Source organism: Thamnophis elegans, chromosome 14 (assembly GCF_009769535.1).
Source record: "Thamnophis elegans isolate rThaEle1 chromosome 14, rThaEle1.pri, whole genome shotgun sequence".
In the NCBI taxonomy this organism is placed as follows: Eukaryota; Metazoa; Chordata; class Lepidosauria; order Squamata; family Colubridae; genus Thamnophis; species Thamnophis elegans.
In genome coordinates, this window is record NC_045554.1 from 45,215,235 (window position 1) to 45,231,678 (window position 16,444).

Genomic DNA, 16,444 nt, shown 5'->3' on the forward strand with positions numbered 1-16,444 from the left:
CATGAATGGATTGTGTGTGTGTGTGTGTGTGTGTGTGTGTGTGTGTATATATGTATGTATGTATGTATGTATGTATGTATATGTATATGTATATGTATGTGTGTGTATGTATGTATGTATATGTATATGTATATGTATATGTATATGTATATGTATATGTATATGTATATGTATATGTATATGTATATGTATATGTATATGTATATGTCTGGACCAAATGTAATTTGTAATGTTGGATTTTCCCCCTTACCAGAGGAAGCCCCCTTGTGGAGTACTGTGAAGCCGTTACCATGGAAACTCCACTGTGAAACTCCACAGTAGAAGCCATTTTAAGGCAGTACTGTAGAAGCCACTTTAAGGCACAACAGGCTGTATGTTGTATGTATGTTGTATGTTTATTATACTTGTATGCTGCCCTATTCCCGAGGGACTCAGGGCGGCTAACAAACAAATGGGGAAGGGGGAATACAAAAAAACGAACAAAACAAAAACAAGATACAAGAAACAGATTAAAAACTACACAACAATTGTAACAATTCAAGTGGGGCTGGGAACTCATCAGCCCCAGGCCTGCTGGAACAGCCAGGTCTTGACGGCTTTGCGGAAAGCCTGAAGGGTGGTGAGGATCTGAATCTCCATGGGGGGGATCGTTCCAGAGGGCCGGAGCAGCCACAGAGAAGGCCCTCCCCCGGGGGAGTCGACAGTCGGCATTGGCTAGCTGATGGTATCCGGAGGAGGCCTAATCTGTGGGATCTAATTGGTCGTAGGGAGGTAATTGGCAGGAGGCAGTCTCTCAAGTACCCAGGTCCGATACCATCTCTGTATCCTAACAGAACATCCCCCCCGCCCCCGGAGGGGTGTTAAGGGTGTCTTACCACCACAGTATTTGTTTCCAGGGAATAAGTCATCTGTGTATCAAGTTTGGTTGAAATTGCTCCAGGCGTTCCAGAGTTATGCTGGAACACACACACACAAATACACACACACACATACACAGAGCCATTTGTATATATGTAGATATACAATGAATCTGCAATCATCTTGTTGCATTTTAGGACAACAGTGAGTTTGTCCTTTGTGTCAGTACATGCTTAAGGCGCTACCCTGGGTCAACCTGACCTGAGCTGATGAGAAGAAAGAACTGACATTTGACCTGGTTCCTAAATTACTTAATTGAATCGCTAAACCACAAATGAGAAAAATCTAAGAGATCATAAAAGTTTGTCATTAACAGTAACAGCAGCCGTAGTCAAAGGTTATACTGTGCCTGGACCGGTTCCAAGTGTCCAGTGCCAAGAACCAGGATAAGCAGCGGGGGGGGGGGGGGGGGGGGGAGGAAGAGACATAGACATGCTTACTTTGCAAATAGTGGCTAAGTAGAAATGGGTTTTCCTGCACAGGAGGAGGAGCTGCAGGCAGTTATCTCTTTAAGTGTCATCGTTTTAGGCCACGGGTTACATGTACTTTTTGTGTTCCTCTGTTCAAATCCTGTATGCGTAAATAAATATCACTCAACTTCAAGAGCTTCCCAGATTTGCTCAGAGAATGTCTGTGAATGCTCCGTTGGCAAAAGGCTTTGTGCTCACAATCCTAAGTGTAACGATTGAGACGATTGCGTGCCTACAAAAGGAGTTGCGACGCTTCTGCTGCTTGGGACATCGTCCATTCGTTCGGATTGTGGCCAATATCGTTAAGGTTGTACGGAATGAGACGACGTAGAAGAAGAGCACGAGGCCTCCATAACAAGCGTTCCTTTGGTCCACATCCTAATAAAGATATATTTATTACATTTTAATTTGATCTTCAGCTTCTTGAGAGGTAATAGCAAGTCCTACAGCCAGTGGTGAAATTCAATTTTTTTTTACTACCGGTTCTGTGGGCATGGTTTGGTGGGCATGGCAGGGGAAGGATACTGCAAAATCTCCATTCCCACCCCACTCTGGGACCAGCCCGAGGTGGCATTTGTCAGTTCTCCGAACTACTCAAAATTTCCACTACCAGTTCTCCAAACTACTCAAAATTTCCACTACCGGTTCTCCAAACTACTCAAAATTTCCACTACCGGTTCCCCAAACTACTCAAAATTTCCACTACCGGTTCCCCAAACTACTCAAAATTTTCGCTACCGGTTCCCCAAACTACTCAAAATTTCTGCTACCAGTTCCCCAAACTACTCAAAATTTCCGCTACCGGTTCCCCAAACTACTCAAAATTTCCGCTACCGGTTCCACAAACTACTCAAAATTTCCGCTACCGGTTCCCCAAACTACTCAAAATTTCCGCTACCGGTTCCCCAAACTACACAAAATTTCCGCTACCGGTTCCCCAAACTACACAAAATTTCCGCTACCGGTTCCCCAAACTACACAAAATTTCCGCTACCGGTTCCCCAAACTACACAAAATTTCCGCTACCGGTTCCCCAAACTACACAAAATTTCCGCTACCGGTTCCCCAAACTACTCAAAATTTCCACTACCAGTTCCCCAAACTACACAAAATTTCCGCTACCGGTTCCCTAGAACCTGTCCAACCTGCTGGTTTTCACCCCTGCCTGTATCCCTTTGCCAGCCAACTTTAAATCACACAACACGGATGAGATTGGGAGAGACAAACGGGCATGTGAAAGGGGAAATCAAGTCTGATATTAAGGAGAGTGGGCCATAGAAACATCTCTGGTTCTTACAATTTTGAGATGATACCAGTCTTCTTGCTGGGAGCTGAAGTCATCTTTCAGGGCACAGGTTCTCCATACCTGCCTTGAAAGTTCCAGATCCCATAATATCCTACTTTTTTCCTCCAGGAGCTTGGGGTGTCTTAGATTGCATCTTCATCAATCCTATGAAAGAAGTTGGACCAAGACTACAGAATTGGCCCAAGGTCATCTTCAGTTGAATGGGGACTTGGGTTTACTTGAATATTTTCACACTACAATATCTAGGCCCCACTCGGGACGAGCAGTTATATCTAAAGTATCATTTGGACCCTCTAACCATACAGGTAGTCCTCGACTTACAACAGTTCATTTAGTGACTGTTTAACGCTACAACACAACAGGGGGAAGTGACTTATGACTGTGTTTCACACTTATGACCATTGCAGCATCCCCGTGGTCACGTGATCAAAATTCAGACTCTTGGCAACTGATTCATATTTATGATATTTATGATGGTTGCAAGATCCCGGGATCAGTTGATCCCGTTTTGTAACCTTCGGACAAGCAAAGCCAATGGGGAAACCAGATTCATTTAACAACCAGGTTGCTATCTTATCAACTGCGGTGATTCATTGAACAACTGTGGCAAGGAAAAGGTCATAAAATGAGGGTGGGGGAAATCCCCTTAATAAATGTCTCACTTAGCAACATAAATTTTGGGCTCAATTGTAGTCATTAAGTTGAGGTCTACCTGTATATAGTCCAATACCTCAATTACAGTGGTGGGTTTCAAGAATTGTTCAAACCTACTCTGTGGGTGTGGCCTCCTTTGTGGGAGTGGCTTGCCACCCATGTGACCGGATATGAAGGTGCCGATGACACTTGTCAGAACCACCTTAAATTACCTCCCACACAGCACTGGCATGCATAAGAATAGGATGTCAACTTGTTTTTTAAAAGGCATCTTTGGTTTGCGTTAAGACAACTTCAACACACGCAATGTTCTGATTGCACCACAAACGCAGTAGTCATCCTTACCTTTCACAGAGGCACTGGGTTTTATAAATATGAGCATGATAGTGTAGAATAATCATATCCAAGGACCAGTGGTGGGTTTCAAAAAAATTTGGAACCTCTTCTGTAGGTGTGGCCTGCTTTCCGGGTCCACTGGTGGAACCTCTTCTAACCGGTTCGGTAGATTTGACGAACCGGTTCTACCGAATAGGTGCGAACTGGTAGGAACCCACCTCTGCTCAATATCTATAGAAGCTGAAGTGAATCAAGTTGATGAAAGCACCAGATTCAGGAAGGCTGATCCAGACTTGCTTGCAATTGAGAAGAAGCAATTTCAGTTGAAAGATGGGTTGTCACCTAAAATATTTCAGCATTCTTTAAACATCGAAAACAAGAATTGCAAATCCCGATTGAAGATCCGATATATTTAGGGATTTACAGATTAAGAGAGTTGGAAGGGGCCTTGAAGGTTATCTAGTCCAAACCTCTATCCAAGCAGCAGACCCTACACCATTTCTGACAGATGGTAGTTCAATCTCTTCTTGAAGGTCTCCAGTGATGAAGTCCCACAACTTCTGAAGGCAACTTCTGTTTCCATGGGTGGATTGCTCTCACTGTCGGAAAATTTCTCCTAATTTCCAGATTGAATCTCTCCTTAACCAGTTTCCACCCCTTATTCCTTGTCTGGCCTTCAGGTGCTTTGGAAAACAGGTTGACCCCCTGCTCTCTGTGGCAGCCCCTCAAATATTGGCAGACTGCTATCATGTCTCCCCTGGTCCTTCTCTTCACTGGACTAGCCATGCCGAGTACCTGCAATTGTTCATTGTCTGTTTTAGCCTCCAGTCCCTTGATCATCTTTGTTGCTCTTCTCTGCACTCTTTCTAGAATCTCAATATCTTTTTTATATTGTGGTGACCAAAATTAGATGCAGTATTCTAGGTGTGGTCTTACTAAGGCTTTACAGAGTGGTATTAGGACCTCACTTGATCTTGATTGTATCCCTCTTAGAATTGTGTTGGCTTTTTTGGCTGCCACTGCACACTGCTGGTTCATATTTAACTGTTTTAAGGAAATTTAAGGACATCAACAGCATACTTTTTGGTAAAAGTAAGTGATAGGGTTGGTTAAAAAAACAGAAAAAAGCTACCGCAAAATAATTTTCAATTAAATAATATCTTAATATCTGCATGGACAAAGCAGAGCAGATATTGCATAATTAATGGTGAAGGTTCCCCTCGCATATATGTGCTAGTCGTTCCCAACTCTAAGGGGCGGTATTCATCTCCGTTTCAAAGTCAAAGAGCCAGCGCTGTCTGAAGACGTCTCCTTGGTCATGTGGCCGGCATGACTAAACACCGAAGGTGCACGGAACACTGTTCCCTTCCCACCAAAGGTGGTTCCTATTTTTCTACTTCCATTTTTATATGCTTTCAAACTGCTAGTTTGACAGAAGGTTGCATAATTATTGTATTGTATTGTATTGTATTGTATTATTTGTATGCCGCCCTTCTCCGGGAGGACTCAGGGCGGCGAACAATTCAAGGGGAAAAAAGGGGGGAACATAAATGACAAAATACAAATAATAAAAGTAGACAACAGTCGCACAACCATACATGTCGAGAGGGGAGGGAACTCATCACCCCCAGGCCTGCCGGCACAGCCAGGTTTTGACGGCTTTCCGGAAGGCCTGGAGAGGGGTGAGGGTCCGAATCCCTGCAGGGAGTTCGTTCCAGAGGGCCGGAGCTGCCACAGAGAAGGCCCTCCCCCGGGTAATAGCCAGGTGGCATTGGCTGGTAGATGGCACCCGGAGGAGGCCGACCCTGTGAGATCTAATGGGTCTGTGGGAGGTAATTGGCAGCAGGCGGTCTCTCAAGGACCCAGATCCAATACCATGAAGGGCTTTATAAGTTACGACTAGCACCTTGAAGCGTATCCGGAGACTGCATTTTTAAATTGTTGGTAGCATTGGCCCAGGTAAAAGTGAGTCACAGAAATTTAAGGATCAAAGAGACAAGGAGGAGGGGGAGGAGGATTTAGGTCACTTTGACCTATTATGAAATGTAGATGAATATATATATATATTGGGCATACCAGGGGTTGTGACTTTAAGTATATACCTCCCACCCTGGCTGGCTGATAAGGAGTCGTTCTCTGTAGCTCAAATGGTTAACTCCCCGCCTGGGAGGCAATAGAGCACAGGTTCGATTCCCAAACTTGGGTATGGCTAGCTGATGAGAGCTAAATAGCTTGAAATAGATCTATACTAGTCTCCCTTTATTTATTTATCAGCATAAATATAATATTTTATATATATATATATATATATATATATATATATATATATATATATATATATATATATATATATATATATATAAAAATAAATAAATAAATTCTGCTTTCTTAGGTCTCTTCCATAGCTGATGACCAGGGAAGTTGTCTGGGTTTACGTTGCTTCCAAGAAATGCTCCTGAGGAGCTCCAAATTCACCAACTTCTCTTTCTATCCAGCTTCCAGTTCTATTTTCTGTATGTCTTCCACGCCTTTCTTTGGAAGTGTAAATTCGGAAACCCGATTTACTGTCCAAACTTTAGACGTCTCTGTTAAAGATAACAGCCCATGAGAGGACTAGTAAATATTTCACCAAGTCTACAAAAAAAAGGGAACAACCATGACTTGGAGGACTGAGAATCTCCATAGACTTTTAGCTGTACAATTTAAATTCTTCCATTCCCCATTATCTTGCCAGAGCGGAAGAAGCTACTTGGATGAGAAGAGAAATGTCTTCAAAAGAAAAAACAAGGAAGTCCTGAAAAAGCACCTTTGGGACAACCATGACCTAGAAGACCGAGAATCTCTACAGACTTTTAGCTATACAGTTTGGGATGAACACCTTTTGAACGGTACGGGAGTAGGAATGGATTTCCGGAGGGGAAAAAAGTGCAGACTACAGGAACCATTTGCACCACTCAGGTGACCCTGAGGACAGAGATAAACCTCCAAGTGCTTCAACGACCCTCTGAAAGGATGCAAATGACCAGCTTCCTGCAAGGAATATCCATCCTTCCATTCGTCACCGTCCTGTCAAAGCTGAAGAGGCTTCTTGGATGAGAAACGAAACGTCTTGAAAGAAAAACCAAGAAAGACCAGTTGCCTCCTGAAAAAGCACCTTTTGGACACCATTAAGGAAGACGGAGTAAGGTTGGCAACGGAACCCAAGAGATAGGACATCTTGTCTCTCCTGTGTAAGGTGGGACCGAAAATGAGCTGATCTTAAGGTCCTTGGTGCTCTTTGAGCTCTGTGGTTTTTCTTTCTTTCTTTTTATTAAAAGTTTTAATAAGTTTTAATAAGATAAACCTCCAGGTGGCCTCAATGACCCGCTAAAAGGATGCAAATGACCAGCTGCCTGCAAGGAATATCAATCCTTCCATTCCCCACTATCCTGTCAGAACTGAAGAAGCTTCTTGGATGAGAAGCGAAACGTCTTCAAAAGGGAAAAAAAACCCAAGAAATTCCAGATGCCTCCTGAAAAAGCAACTTTGGAACAACCGAGACCTGGATGACGGAGACTCTCTACAGACTATAAAATAAATTTTAGTTTGTTGTTGTTGCTTTACATTTCCCCTGACTTTAACATAGGTTTCCTCCCACCCTCCAGTTTGCTATGTTGTACGTCTAAATAAATGGTGCCACCGGCACCATTAGAAGCAGGGAAGTGACATGGGGGCAACTGTGACCCAACCGGGTTTGAATAAATAGCCCTAACAAATATTGTCACTTGTTGATTGATTCAAACAAGGAAACACTCTAGGTTAAACTGGAAACTAGGCTTCCAAAAATAAACAGAATGGCCCTGTTTAAACACACACGCACAAAGCCAATGCAATCCTAAATTGCATTAAGAGGGATACAATCAAGATCAAGTGAGGTCTTAATATCACTCTGTAAAGCCTTAGTAAGACCACACCTAGAATACTGCATTGAGCTTTTGTTACCACACTATAAAGAAAAGATGTTGAGATTCTAGACAGAGTGCAGAGAAGAGCAACAAAGAGGATTAGGGGGCTGGAGGCTAAAACATACAACAAACAGTTGCAGGAATTGAGCATGGCTAGCCTAGTGAAGAGAAGGACCAGGGGAGACATGATAGCAGTCTTCCAATATTTGAAGGGATGACACAAGGAAGAGGAAGTCAACCTGTTTTCCTAAGCACCTGAAGGCCAGACAAGGAATAATGGATGGAAACTGGTCAAGGAGAGATTCAACCGAGAAATAAGGAGGAACGTTCTGACAGTGAGAACGATCAACCGATGGAAGAGAAGTTGCCTTCGGAAGTTGTGGGAGCTTCATCACTGGAGGCTTTCAAGAAGAGACTGGATTGCCCTCTGTCAGAAACGGTGTAGGGTCTCTTGCTTGGGTAGGGAGGGGTTGGACTAGATGACCTACAAGGGCCCTTCCAACTCCATTAATCTGTGAAAAGAGATGTGGTGAGCATGCAATTTTGTTAGATTGCTCTGCTCGTATCATCTCAGAAGATCCTGCAGCAGTGAAGCGGTTTTTCAAGTTCAGGTTTCCTTTGGAGAAAGCTGACCCATGAATGAAGAGACAACTTAGCTTTCGAGCCAATAAAGAATAATCTTGAGAGCAAAAACTGTCTGGTGCTTATCGGTTTCTTTTCTTGCCTATGGTGCTTCTCCGTCATCCAGGTCATGGCTGTCCCAAAGGTGCTTTTTCAAGAGGCAGCTGGACTTTCTGGTTTTTCTTTGAAGATGTTTCGCTTCTCATCTGAGAAGCTTCTTCCGAAGAGCTGAAGGAAAAGAGGTGGCTACTTTAATAAGCTGTAGACATCTGCCCTAATGCATGAAGTGCATTTGAATCTCAAGAGCTGGTATAAACCCTGAACTGAAAGGAATGAACGGTCTTAAATTGAGTTATCCATTCTTCTTTTTTCACCGTGAAAAGCAGATAAGAGACCCAGAAAAGAGAGTTTTGTTTGGTTTTTGGGGTGTTTTTTTTTTTAAGCGACAGCTTCGGTGGCACTTCATTTTCTACTGTACAGAGTAATTACAGTCTCTGTCAGATCAAGGAGTGAATTTACCAGCTCAGGTAGATAGACATGAAAAGTTAAAAAGGGGCTCTTGGAAATTACACAATGAGCAGCACAGAAATGAGATCTGCTCCTTCCTTGCTGACAGATTGTCTCTTCCTATTTGGGAAGATGAGAGGTTAGAAAACGTGGAGTTGGCATTTCAGAGGAGCTGGAAACTCCAGGCATCTGGGTTTCCTAACCTTTCTCCTGAGTTGGTAGAGGAACATATTTCTTTGTCATGGGCAAACTGGTTCCACCTTTGGCGGAGGGGCAAAAACAAGCAGACAGACAGACAAACAAATGGATAGACAGACAGGTGGACAGACAGATAGATGATAATGATAGATGATAGATAGATAGATAGATAGATAGATAGATAGATAGATAGATAGATAGATAGATAGATAGATAGATAGATATTTAGATAGATAGACAGATAGAGTTAACTAGAGAAAGATGATTATGGATGGATGGATAAATAGATAGATAATGATGATAGACAGGCAGGCAGGCAGACAGACAGACAGACAGATGAGCTAGAGATAGCTAGAGAAAGATGATTATGGATGGATAAATTGATAGATGGATAGTTAGCTAGATAATGATAGACAGATGATAGTGCTGATGATAGATAGATGATAGATAGATGATAGATAGATATAGATAGATAGATGATAGAGATAAATAGATAGATAGACAGATAGATAGATAGACAGATAGACAGACAGACAGACAGATAGATAGAGTTAGCTAGAGAAAGATGATTATGGATGGATGGATGGATAAATAGATAGATAATGATGATAGATAGGCAGGCAGGCAGACAGAAGAGCTAGAGATAGCTAGAGAAAGATGATTATGGATGGATAGATTGATAGATGGATAGTTAAATAGATAATGATGATAAACAGATGATAGTGCTGATGATAGATAGATAGATAGATAGATAGATAGATAGATAGATAGATAGATAGATAGATAGAAGGTAGGTTATTTTAATAAATAAAAAGATTTTAAGAAGAGATTGGACAGTCATTTTTCTAAAATGGATTAGGAGTGTTGCTTTGCACAATATTTTAACGAGACTAAGGAAGAGTGCAATGCATTTCCTTCTGAACCTCAGAAGTCCAGTTGATCTCCACAATCTTCCCAGTAATACCTACAAAGTATTCAGGGGTGAAATTCAGCAGGTTCTGGAGAACCGGTAGTGTAAACTTTGAGTCGTTGGAGAACTGGCAAATACCACCTCTGGCTGGCCTCGCCCCTACCTATTCTCTGCCCCCTGAGTCCCAGCTGATCGGGAGGAAATGGGGATTTTACAGTATCCTTCCTCTTCCGCGCCCACCAAGCCACACCCACAGAACCGGTAGTAAAAAAACTGCATTTCACCACTGGAGGTATTCCTGATAGAACAATTGATCAGTGGAACAACTTGCCTCCAGAAGATCTGGGTGCTCCATCTCTGGAGGGTTTTTAAGAAGAGACTGGAGAGTCTCTTGTCTGAAATGTTGCAGGGGGTCTGCTTGAGAAGGGGGTTAGTTCCAGCTCTATGGTGATTGGTTGGTTAATTGGTCTTTCTTCCTGGTGCCTAAGAGACTATTATTTTATAAGCATTAGTCAATTATTTATGCATAGCTGATCTTTGGCCGGTCAATATGGTCAAAGCTCAGGTTTCAATAAGATCAACCTGCAAAATAATTTGATTTTTTTTTTAAACTTGCATCATCACTTTAGCCACAATCTTCTCAGTAACACCTACTACAAGGGAGGAAAAGTCAGCCTTGTCACTTATGTGTTCATCAAGCAGGGGAAGGTAGGGATTGGGGGCTCCAAAGAACACTTTTTTTTCAGCCACATTTGTACAGCCTGAGTCATCTTCTCTGCTGGCTCGGAACTACAGAGAAGTAGGGCTGGAAGCGCTGTGCTAGGTGTCGGATTTATGAGTACACCCTTGCATTGTTTGGCTTGCAAAACACACATGGCCCCAAACAAGCATAACAGGAATCCCATGTCCTACCATTCAAGAATTTCACTTGCCAGTAATCGCAGCCAAGAACGTATCGTCCCATGTCTAGGATTTTCAAGTACTTAGAATCATCATCAGCCAAGGGAAGAAATGAACGTTCTCTGAATTCAAAAACACTGGAAACTACTTTCATCCTGCCTCCAAGAGCCAAGGTGGCGCAGTGGTTAAATGCAGCACTGCAGGCTACTTCAGCTGACTGCAGTTCTGCAGTTCGGCTGTTCAAATCTCACCGGCTCAGGGTTGACTCAGCCTTCCATCCTTCCGAGGTGGGTAAAATGAGGACCCGGATTGTTGTTGGGGGCAATATGCTGACTCTGTAAACCGCTTAGAGAGGGCTGAAAGCCCTATGAAGCGGTATATAAGTCTAACTGCTATGTGCCAATGGGGAAAATTGACACATCTGAAATAAAGACTAAAACATAGGAAGAACGGTTGCAGGAACTGGGTATGGAATTGGAGCCGAGGTGGCGCAGTGGTTAAATGCAGCACTGCAGTCCACTTCAGCTGCCTGCTATCTGCAGTTCGGCTGTTCAAATCTCACCGGCTCAAGGTTGACTCAGCCTTCCATCCTTCCGAGGTGGGTGAAATGAGGATCCGGATTGTTGTTGGGGGCGATATGCTGACTCTGTAAACCGCTTAGAGAGGGCTGAAAGCCCTATGAAGCGGTATATAAGTCTAACTGCTATTGCTATGTCTAGTTTAATGAAAAGAAGGACGAGGAGAGACATGATAGCAGTCTTCCAATATGTGAGGGGCTGCCACAAAGAAGAGGGAGTCAAGCTATTCTCCAAAGCACCTTAGGGCAGGACAAGAAGCAATGGGTGGAAACTAATCAAGAAGAGAAGCAAGGAGAAATTTCCTGACAGTTGGAACAATTAAACAGTGGAACAACTGGCCTCCAGACGTTGTGAATGCTCCATCACTGGAGGTTTTTAAGAAGAGAGACTGGATAGCCAAATATATAGAACTGTGATGGCAAATCTATGGAATGTGTGCCACAGGTGGCATGCAGAGCACGCCAACCGTTGCCCCAGCTCAGGAAGCCAAAAATAAGTGAGGGGGGTGGGGTGCATGTGGAGGGAGGGGAGAGGAGCATGGAGGGGGGTGTCATGTGCACATTGCATTAGGGGTGCCAGTGAGTGCATGCACTGTCAGGCGAGCATGCGCTTTCGGCACACGATCAGAAAAAAGTTAGCCATCACTGGTATAGGGGGTTAAGACTAGAAGACTTCCTCTAAGCATACGCTCTATGGTTGTGGACCAGCTGCCGGCAGAGCGTACAGCCATAGAGCGTACGCCCAGAGCAGACACTGCTTGAAGACTCGGTTTGGAAGCCATGCTGGGATGGCGGCGGTGGTGGCGGCAGCGGTGCCCTGGCTCTGCAAGGGGAGCTGGGCCAGGGCATCGTGAGGCTGGGAGGCACGCAAGCGAGAGCAGAACAGCCGCTCGCGCAACCCCCCTCTCAAGCCGTGCAGAGCGGCATTCACTGGCATTTCGAAGGCGCCATCGGAGCCGGGAAGCGGCAAACAGGCACTCATACGGCTTGGCGATACCCCTAGGACAGTGAATGGCGGCTGGAAAGGGGGTTTGCCGGGTGGCTGCTCATGAGCGTGGTTGCTTCATGGCTGTTGTGTTGTGCTGTTGCGACAGCGCAACACAACCGTTTGCCCCTGAGGCTGTGCACAGCGCTGATCACCAACCTAGTGGTATCCCGAAGGCACCAAGCAACACGATCACCTTTGCCCCCTCCCCCGGTTCACGCGGCTCGGCACCTTCAGGATACCACTAGGTTGGAGAGCCGTGCTGTGCCTGGACGGAGTTATGGGGTTGTCCAGGGGGCTTATTTGCAGGGGAGGGCTTATATTTTTGCCCACCAGAAAAATGTGGCATGGCCTTATTATCAGGCCTTTATGTAGAATTAAGGCCCTTCATGGTATTGGATCTGGGTACTTGAGAGACTGCCTGCTGCCAATTACCTCCCACAGACCAATTCGATCTCACAGGGTCGGCCTCCTCCGGGTGCCATCTACCAGCCAATGCCACCTGGCTATTACCCGGGGGAGGGCCTTCTCTGTGGCAGCTCCGGCCCTCTGGAATGAACTCCCCGCAGGGATTCGGACCCTCACCTCTCTCCAGGCCTTCCGAAAAGCCATCAAAACCTGGCTTTGCCGGCAGGCCTGGGGGTGATGAGTTCCCTCCCCTCTCGACATGTATGGTTGTGCGACTGTTGTTTACTTTTATTATTTGTATTTTGTTTTTTATGTTCCCCTTTTTTCCCCCTTGAATTGTTCGCCGCCCTGAGTCCTCCCGGAGAAGGGCGGCATACAAATAATAAAATTCTATTCTTGCCAACATGACCAAGACATTAATGGTAAGATATGGGCAAGTGATTAAAGAATGAAGATTACGAATAATTGACTAAAGAATAAAGACCAGAGAGTTTGAAGAAATGAAAGATGTAAGTGTGGTGACCTGCCAATGGCCAGAGGAGCTGGCAGCAGATTCGGGCAGTGAGGAGGAACATGTGCCAGTGCTGGAGTCTGGGGAAAGCTCTGACGGATGATCTGCATTGGAGGCAGAGAGGGGGCCAGGGCTGTCTGTCAGTTATCAGCTGCCTTCGGAGTCAGGCATCAGTGAGGCAGACGAACAGCTGGAGCCTGTTCCCAGTTTGCGCATGCGCAGAGTTGATAGACGAAGGGAACAGCTAAAGAACAGGGGTTGACTTGGGAGTGAGGCCACAGGTGGACTGTGAACGGCCGCTCCCAGAGGAGATAAAAGAGGAACAAAAAGGGAGTGGAATGTGCAATTAGACAATTAGTTCATTCCTGCATTCTTGCCAAGTATTGCAGCATCTGAAAGATATCAGCCTGGCCACTCTCCAAGCCTGAGAAAGGTCGGTAATTGTGAACTATCTTGAAAAACTGTGGGCTGGGACTTTGCTGGAGAGGAATTCAGTGTAAATTAAATAAAAAGGGGTTTAGCAGGACAAGGACTTGGCTTCGTGCTGCTGGGGAAGCGTAGGTCAGAACTGTAAGGAATTAAAGTTAATGTAAAGGAGGGAGCTATGGGGAGAAAGTATCTTTAGCTAGGTCCAGTCCTGATGTCTTAACCCAGCTTGACGTGCACTAAATGTTCTAATGCAAATGAAACATCTCATAATATTCTTTCTGCTTTTTCTTTTGATCCGGCCCTAATTTACAGCACGTACGCACCACAAGCACACAAATGTTACAGTTCCTGAATCTAATGAAACACTAAGATGTACTGTGAAATTTCGGAACAAAGGACGGCCTCTTGTTAATTGCCTGGATAGTGAGACAAGCTTGTTCACGATGAAGACAATAAAATATGGCGTTAATAGCCACCGGTGAAAAATAGCAATTGATTACACTTTAACTCTTGTGTGTGAACCCAAGTAAAGTTTAACCAGGGTTGCACTTTATTAAAATTGCACCAGAGTGTGTGTTATTTCAACACATTAATTCCCTCTGTTGGAAGCCACATTCGTTGGTTCTTGTTGTTTTACGGAACACAGTGGTACCTGGGAAGTCAACTTCTTTGAAACTCATCAAATTTGGCACTCAAAGCGTTTTGAGGGGAAAATTTTGTTGCGGTACTCATCATTTGTTTGGTACTTAACACATTACCTAGAATTTGTCCTCACGGGGGAAAAAAAAATGTTTGGTACCGTATTTTCCAGAGTATAAGACGCACCTTTTTCCCCTCAAAAAAGAGGCTGAAAATCTGGGTGTGTCTTATACATTGAATACAGCATTTTTTGCCTCCCCAAACCCCACCCCCTTCACCAAAATGGCCATGTAGAGCCTGTAAAAGGCTTTCAGAGAGCTCCTGGGGGCTGGGAAGGGCAGAAATGAGTGAAAAACGGGCTGGTTTTATGGCTCAATTTTGCCTCCCAGTCCCCAGAAGTACTCTATAAGCCTCCTAAAGGCTATGCATGCAATTTTTTTGACAAAAAAATGGGCCCATTTTCACCAGAACTGGCCATTTTTAGCTTGTTTTTTTGGGGGGGGTACCCCCCCCCCCCGGAGCACTCTGTAAACTCCTTAAAGGCTGTTCATGCCTTTTTGGGGCGGGGGAAATGGGCCCGTTTTTACGAAAAACTGGCCATTTTGAGGAGGTTTGCAGAGTGCAAAAACTTCTTTTTTTTAAATTTTCCTCTTCAAAACCTTGGTGCATCTTATACTCCAGTGTGTCTTACACTCCGAAAAATATGGTACTTCTTGTTTATGGTATTTATCATGCCTCCTGGAACCAATTAAGGATGAGTACCATGGTACAGTGTTGCCAAAATTATGGCACTACAGTGGCTGGGGAATTCTGGGAGTTGAAGTCCAGAAGTCTTAACAGTTGCCAACTTTGAGAATTCCTGATGTAGAGATTCTTAAAGGTCTAGATTCCACACACACACACACACCCAAGATGGTCTCATTATTAAGATGAAGAAGACAGTCTATTTGGAACAGTTTGGCCTTCACTATTTATTAGGGACACTATATGTCCTATGGTTTTCCCTGTATTGGTTTTATAGCTGTTTGATATGGTCAGTTAACTAATCAATGCATTTCTTTTGTTGATGCTGGTGGTGGGATATTGCCTAATTTGGGATCCAGCTTCACTGAGCTTTTTAAAATGAGATTAAGAACAAAGCAGATTCTCCTGAAATCAATTGATGGAAGTTTGTTATGATTTTGTATGGGATGTGTGTGTCTGTCTGTGTCTCTCTCTCTGTGTGCGTAAATAAAAAGTTAAGAGTAAGATTGTTGTGAGACTTCTGTGAAAAAGACTGCTCTTTCATGTTGTTTTAAGGAAAAAATTATGCAGTTGGTTTCCTACTTGACAAGTCTGCTTGCCAAGCCTTCTCCATTGTTCCTCTTGAATGAAAACACTTATTTTTAATCTTCTGAAAAAAGGATAAATACACCTTGTTTATTTTTAATCCCTTGGCAGGATGGCGATGTGAACTAGCATTCTTCCCAAAGCAAATGAAGAAACCACTCCTGATTTAAAGGATAGCAATCATAATACACACCTTTAATAAAAAGAGTCTTTGTGGATCTTAAGTAATTACATGCAAAAAAATTAGGTAATAGTTCCATCAAGCCATCATCACAAAATTACTTAAGTGCCACTTGTCACTATTCCATAGAGGTGAAACGTTGATTTATGATGACTTAAATATGTTTCTTAGTGTTGCAAGGAAACGCCTATATTAGAAACCCTGATCTTTAGAGCTGAGTAATAAAGAAGGAACATTTACATTTACAACCTGGAGTAAAGTTTCATTTGACAGCTCAGAAATGTATAAAATGGGAGAGTTCATGGCATTTTGAAATTTTATGATGAGTGATTGTTGGATAACAAAATAACAGAGGTGGATCTTCTAGTCCAACCCCCTGCTTAGGCAGGAAACCCTATACAATTTCAGACAAATGGTTATCCAATCTCTTCTTAAAAACTTCCCGTGTTGGGAGCATCCCACAACTTCTGGAGGCAAGTCATTCCTCTGATTAATTGTTCTCAAAGTCAGGAAATTTCTTCTTTGGTTCTAGATTGCTTCTCTCCTTGATTAGTTTCCATCCGTTGCTTCTTGTCCTGCCTTCAGAGGCTTTGGAGAAGAGGTTCGCACCCTCTTCTTTGT

The 16,444-nt window shown here is 43.8% G+C and overlaps 1 protein-coding gene across 13 annotated transcripts in view; it reads right to left on the reverse strand.

Moving 5' to 3' along the window:
• SDR42E1 (short chain dehydrogenase/reductase family 42E, member 1) overlaps positions 1-16,444 on the reverse strand; it is a 54,037-nt gene that overhangs the window by 33,838 nt on the left and 3,755 nt on the right. For 7 of the 13 annotated variants that reach the window (XR_004256445.1, XR_004256444.1, XM_032230166.1 and 4 more), the window contains one exon: positions 1,359-1,766. The exons of 4 other annotated variants lie outside the window; for them this stretch is intronic. The gene's annotated coding sequence lies outside the window, so the exon portion shown is untranslated. Of the gene's footprint in view, positions 1-1,358; positions 1,767-3,465; positions 3,496-3,693; positions 3,719-16,444 lie in introns of those variants that run through there. 2 more of the 13 variants (XM_032230172.1, XM_032230171.1) reach the window with 2 other exon arrangements.